Below are 7,521 nucleotides of genomic sequence, written 5' to 3' on the forward strand. Positions count from 1 at the left end.
ATTTTCTCCTGAACCACATGATCGATTTTGACGAAACTTCACAAGAATGATCAACAAAAATTACATGAATGGTTCCAGTCTGATGCACAAGTAAGTCACAGGAGATAACATAGACTTTAGAAATGATCTTTGTTACTTCTGAAACTACAATGCCCAGAGCTAAGACCTTAGCATATAGCATCACATTTTCCCCTTCTGGGGTCAAAATTGGGTCAAACTTGTCCCTACCCTGGCGTCACTTAATTTAAACAAACTTATATACGAAAAAAGCATTAAAATGTTCTGTGAAACTACAATTCCCAGAGCTAGGACAGTTTGAATGTTATTTTGCCAAGTGGACCTGTACGAAAATTATGCCACTGGAGACAAAAATGGCCTTTCACTAACTTAAATGAGCATAATATTATGTTTAAAATCTTCTACTCTTAAAACTACAATACTTCGAGTATACACGCATATAGCAGGCGTGTAGTATCCCATTATAGTGCTGTACAACATGTTTCTGGGATCAAAATTAGGTCCGCCGAGGGGTTCACTTAGTTTATTATTTAGACTCGTGTATGATAGAAAACAAGTAAGTCTACTTTTTGAGCATAGACAATTCGAATGTTGCATTGCTTTATGGACCTTGGATGTGCAAATATTGTATGAATCATGTACCAGGAGTAAAAATGAGACCACCTTATTGCCTTCCTATGACCTTTTAAGCAATTGAACCACATACTTTTATCTGTTGGGAATATTCGCTTGGTAAATGTAAGACTTTAATGGTTTCACATTTCTGCACTATTTAAAGACGAACTTTTCCCAGACAGATAAAATCAGTCCTCTGAAAATTGACTTTGAGGTGGAATTTTAATTCAAAAGTTTTATATTACACGACCCAGACAACACATTATTGCCTACACATTTCCTGGAAAATAATATTTCTCAGAATCGTCTTCCTCACTTGTTTGCAAATAGGCCATTTGTAGAAGATCTGTCATATCATTTCAGAACGTGAGATTTTGTTAAATCACACATGTAAACAGTAATAAGAATAAACTTGCAGCTCCTTAATTTAATTTAATGAAGACAATGTTAAATATTAATTGGATGTCTGTAAATTTGACAATGCAAAAGTCATATCAGGGCTATGATTTAGAAACATTTAACCCTAACCACCCGAAATATTGAAAATGGACTTGTCCATCTTGCGGCCTGGGGTAAGAAAAAATTTCAAAATTAGTAACGACTGAATTATGGTCTGCATTGGTCGCATGAATAGAATGTACTGCCGCCCAACCGTGCTCAAAAATGTTTTAAACTGACCTTTAGTTTTACTGCTTGCGCTTAACCTTTAGTACTGCATTTAAATAAAAAGAAATTGTATATTTCAAATTTTCCACCAAACAATACTGACCTATTTATTTTGATTTTATAAACCAAAAGCAGATGTTTTAGCATTAAGAAACTCTTATAACTTAAATGGAGTACAATGCTTTTAATGTTTCCAATACAAAAAGTTTAATATTCATTTTTATTTGCATTTTTAACATTGCATTTTCAGTAGAAGTACAAAAGAAATACAACAGAATACCAAATTTTCCATTTGGTGCTCTTTACAAAACCATACACTTGTATACGATACAGTCAAAATAAAAGATGAATCATATATTAGATATTTTTATATTAGGTCTGCTCCTTTTATCACGCGGACAAAACATTTTTTGCTTGTGCTATTTAAGGCGTATGTTATAGTTACATAATTATAGACATACAATGTACATGCTAAATGAAAATCGTACAATCAAATTTATTAAAAAAAAACTTAAAGAAACATTTTAAGCGTAAAATGACTATGTTGGGGGTCTCCGAACTCTCTCGAGTTATTTGTCCTTGAATTTAAAGATTTTGCTTATTTTGAGTGTAAATAATTGACAACCAAGACCTTATTTTTCTGGGGGTTTTTTGTTTGTTGTTTTTTTTTTGTTGTTGCTGTTGTTGTTGTTTTTGTTTTTTATGTAAATGAACTCATTTAAAAAAAACAACAGAGTAGAACACAATTGTTTCATGTAATTCAATGAAATTTTGTATTGTGACCAAAGATGAAACAACCAATAAAAATTTGTCAGACTATAAGCCAAATATGTATGTAATTGTAGCATATACGCATTTATCAACATTTACGTAGAATTTTAAAACCGTGCCAAAATGTCACTTTTGGCTCCACAACTTATAATCTTGTCGCTTTTAGAAAAGTTATAAAGTAACAAAATTTTACTATTACTGCGTACATAAAACAACTGTTCTATTGTTCTATGACTTTTGTACACTTTTATGAAAATATAAGTCACGTTCGCAGGTTATCTTTATAGACACTGGAAACTAGCGAGAAGAGTTTAATTAAAACTTTCCGAAAATAGTCTTGTGTCCAGTTCGCTAGCTGTTTACGAGAAAACAGGAGCTAGCTGTGATGTAAGCAGCCAATATTCTTTATAAGTATTAGAAATATGATTCCCTTTCATTAAATCGAAAACGATGAAACAAAACATAGCAATTATTGCGGTGGAGAAGGTATAAAACATGTGATAGAATTGTAAAGTAATAAAAGTTTATTTTTATGGTGTCATATTTCTGCCACCAGATAACCTGATAACAAACTAGTTAATTAAGAGGTTAACTAGTTACGTAACTATATTTTGCCCCCGCACTTTTGTTATCTAGCCAGCGACTTTGAATTATTAGTCGCCGGTAGAAACCGGCGACTATATTTGTAACAGTTTAATATTATACCTATGGTAGGAGAAGGCATTAATTTCTGAAAATAAAAGCATATCAATTATTGAACAATTAAAGACCACAATTATTGTCAGTAATCTCAAAAATTCAAACATATGATAACTTTGCTCAATGAAATGAAATATACACATATTGACATCTTAAAAAGCAACATTACAATTTTCATAAAATGAATCAATAATGTATCCCTAAGGATCAGTTATTGAATTTAGGGATACTTTTACTTTTTTCTATGAGTCAAGCGTTGCTATTTTATGATATATAAATCATGAATGATATTTGAAATGACACTTTTAAATTATTTGGCTGTTTATATTTTATGAGACCTATTATATTTCATTATTTTATCTAATTATAAACAAATGCTCCCTTTTCTTTTGTAAGAATCACGTGACTACACGTGGTATGTTATCGTTATAAAATCTATTAATAGTAACAGATTGCAGACATACAGGTAACTTGTTAATGGTTGGCAAAAGGTATGGCGGATGCAAATCATTGAAAATTTGTATAATTAATTACAAAGTTATTTTTCATTAATCAGTTTCATATTTTATATCATTAGAAAAACCTGTGTACTCATATTTTACACATTAAAATCGATTTTCAAAACCTTTTCCTTTTTTCTTGGTAAAGGGTTAAACTTGGCCCTTTCTGTCAAACTTTTGACAAACAAGAACGTTCAATAGTTTAGCACAAAATAATTTCGTTATATTCCGTCAGTTTCAAGGACGGTATGACGGTAGGGGTCCGGAATCGTATTAGATACATAGAAAAAAAATATAATAAACTATCTGAAATGCAATTATATATAAAAAAATATATTTTTTCGATAGCGCATAATATCGATGGACAACACTTTTACAGTAGAATTGCATTGTTTCACATGTATATTTTCATAGTCACTTTGCAAATATTCGATGATCGGTAATTATTTGTCGGTAATTATCGGATTCTGAACAAGTAACCCATACGGATTTCAATGTATGGTGTATAAAGTAGAATTACAAGAAGAATTACCAGCATATCACTTGCCTTACAAACCTCGGTGGCAAACATTACTCAACATATTGTTCCTCTTTTCTTTACACTTGAACCGTTAAACTGATATTTTCTTATGATCTTTATGATAACAATCATATTTCTATCCGGCGACTTGATGCTTTAGCATCAAAATCTCTACTTGTTTCACTTGAGGAAGATATCCAGCTAGCTTATGGTCCTCAGGTGCACGTTAGTTCTGGAAATAATGCAAGAGGGGTATTTGTAACCAATTGAAAAGTAAATTACAATTAAGATGTTTACCATTGGTAAAGAGGGCAACAGTTGTGAGATTGCAAAATATAAGATTTGTAATTTTTAGTGTTTTCTTTAGCTTAAACTAAGATATTTAATGACGGGGACCTGGCAGAAAAATGCACCTTTGATTCAATACTTATTCAGATGTTTCCTTAATAATTGTTTTATTGCGGTTCATATGTTGAAATTTTTCAATATTACGGAGAAACGAATGAGTAAATATTTTTTTTACCTACATGTATTTACAAACTGATGGCTATTTACCCTAGTGTATTTTCTTAAGCCCGCGATCAATTAGGGTAAAATGTAATTTCAGCCATAAGAAATACATGTATATGAACCAAAACCTTTTTTTCGGAAACATATTATCATGTACATAATACTACATATAACATATTTTTAAGGTTCTTGAAATCTGGTAGTCTTCTAGTAATTTTTAGGTATCTTAGTGTAAAAAAAACCCTTCATAAACGTTGTTCACATGACCTGGAAATATTCTGACACAGCTGATGTTAAACACTGGGATAGTTAATCATTACAAATGATGCTACAGGTGACAGTGGATGATGAACTGGAAACCATGTTTGTGCACCGCTTCTGCGACGGATGCCAATTCTTCGTTGCTATGGCCCAAACGCTCCTGTAGTAGCTACTTCCGGTGTAATTGTAAAATGAGAATGATTTAAATGATTTAATGATTGACGCAAGTTCATTTAGACGACTGTTACTGTTCTGATCTGGAAATGAAAACTAGCAGAATCTTATCAGATTTATGAAATACGTATGACGCCAGTAGACAAAGGATGACACTTAGAGCCCGTCTACACATATCCAAGTCTTGAATGCAAGTATCATATTCTCTTGTATTGGATAGTGTAGACACCCTACTTGAATGAGTTTTAAAGAGAAATTATGTGACATCCAAGAAGATAATTTCTTGCAAGAAAGTTAGAACACGTTCTATTTTTCTACAAGTTTTTGGCTGTCAAGACACTGATAACACCGGTTTGACACAAAACATGTGCCCCGAAGGTTTGATAGTGCTGTAATTTTTATTATTTTCTGACTTTTTGTTACTGATTCAGTGTACATGCCCTTTGAATTTCAGTAAATGATAACAATGTCTTGGTCAAAGGAACAAATCAATACGCTGATACACAGAAGAGCAAAAAAAAAACAAATAAATAAAAATAAATACATTGTAAAAAAATAAAAAAGAGCTCTTTTTCAAGTAGAGTCAAAATGGATTTAAAATGATCTTGTTCATTTAGTGAATAACTTTCATCAAATAAAGAATTTGCATCAAAATAAATTTTTGTCACATTTTTTCAATTTTAAAAAAGAATGAACGCATTTCATTTACTCCATTCTGTTTTAGCTAATTGCATCATTTTCCCGCTTTTTTCACATATTTTACAGAAACATGATAGTCTTGCAAAGACAAAGGTATAAATCCTGGGCTATCTTAATGAGACATTTCAGTAAAAATTGTGCCTGAAAAAATGTTGAAAGGGCCATTTATTTAGCTTATCTAAATGTGACATGTAAGAAACTTGAATAGGTGTAGACACGGCCTGAAACATTGTAAAATAACTGAAAAAGACAAACATCTGGTAATGTGAGGTAAAGCTTCTACTAAATGTATTGAGAAAGAAGAAGTGCTTACAAGATGTATAGTAAATACGTTGCTTCAGCTCCAACTAGCCCAGTTCCTTAAAACAAAGCATTTTAATATGTTTTTATTTTTGGTATTCTTTTTTTAAATATTTTTCAACAAGTTACTCATTGACCAATTACATAAACTGTCTACTCCTTGTGTTGCTTTTTGGCAGTTAGTACATTTATATTATTTATTATCAAGTATTTTGTATGGAAGCCAAAATCTGTTTTACTTACATTTTGCTGCTTTTATAACATGGTTTTTTTATATTTAGCGCTATTTAATTGAGGTAACAAGCATCTACTATGCTCATAAACCATTGTTTCAATGTTATAAAACTAATGTTTGACCTTTTTAAAGAAGTAAATATTTATTCATTTCTGAGACATAATATGGGCCTTTAAAGTTTACATCAGTATACATGTACATATATAATAAAGAAGGTATAATGAGGATATAATGATACTGATCTCGCCAAACAACACGGCCTCATTAACTATATTCCTGTACGGTTCACATAATATATTTATACAATAACAATACAATGTAGGTATGTATTTATTGTATATATTGTATGTAATTACCTGACTTTACTGATTAATTTCTTAATTATATGGAAAAGTTGTAAACACAATACTTGTATAGGATAACTTCTCTTATTTACCATCTAATTAAATTAACATTGCATATTTTATTGGCGAAACTGAAACACTCTTAAATCTGAAATAATTTAGTATCACACTTTTTACGATAAATATTTAACGTTTAAGCTTAATGCGAACATTTTCATTATTCAGCGAGTTGCATAAAATACTCATTGTTGAAAAGAAAAAAATGCATATCAAAAGACATTATTTTGTTAAAAATGGTAATGTTAAAAAGTTTTAGTTGTAACACTGCTTAGATACAGGTCGCGAACTCGCGATTCTTCTAACTGTCTAGAAAGTCATAAAAGAAATTACGAGGAGGAAAAGAAAGCTAGCTGCAAGCTGTGAAAATAAATAAATAAATAAAAAAATAAATAAATAAATAAATAAATAAATAAAATAAATAAATAAATAAATAAATAAATAAATAAATAAATAAATATTTAAATAAATAAATTAAAAAAAAAAACAACAACAAAAAACAACAACAAAACAAAAAACACACACAACACATTTTAACACATTTTTTTTTCTCAGACAAATCATCTTCCTGTCAACAACACAGTCCTGTAGATAATAATAGTGCTTAACGATTATGTTTTATGAAAAAAAAATATCTAAAAGTTTCATTCCTACAACACCCTACATAAATAACAAATAATCATATTTATTGCATACACAACATCTTGGGTAAAGAAAAAAAAATCTATTTTACATAAAATTTACAAATGTACAGTTGTGAGAAATATGACTGCAGAATTTTTATTACCCGTGATTTTTCTACATGGAAATAACGGTTATGTAAAATCCTCGTTTTTGTATGATTCTGAGATGTGAATTAGGGTGAGAGGTATTTGCTGTTATATATAAATTAATAACAAAAAGATAAACATCAGAAACATTACTATCCCCATACACATTATATAACTTTGACAAAAAACCCCCAAAAAAACCAAAACAACAACAACAACAACAACAACAACACTTTTTTCGGTATAGTCATGAAAGTTATCAAAAAAAGAGAAATATTTAGACATACATTTCATTGGAAACTAAAGGCATGAGGTTTTTGTTGAAAACTCCACAAAATTGAATCAAATGTAAATAAAACGTTAAATGTATTATACGAAATAA

This window comes from Ruditapes philippinarum, unplaced genomic scaffold (genome assembly GCF_026571515.1).
Source record: "Ruditapes philippinarum isolate M1 unplaced genomic scaffold, ASM2657151v2 ctg1251_1_1_1_1, whole genome shotgun sequence".
Lineage (NCBI taxonomy): Eukaryota > Metazoa > Mollusca > Bivalvia > Venerida > Veneridae > Ruditapes > Ruditapes philippinarum.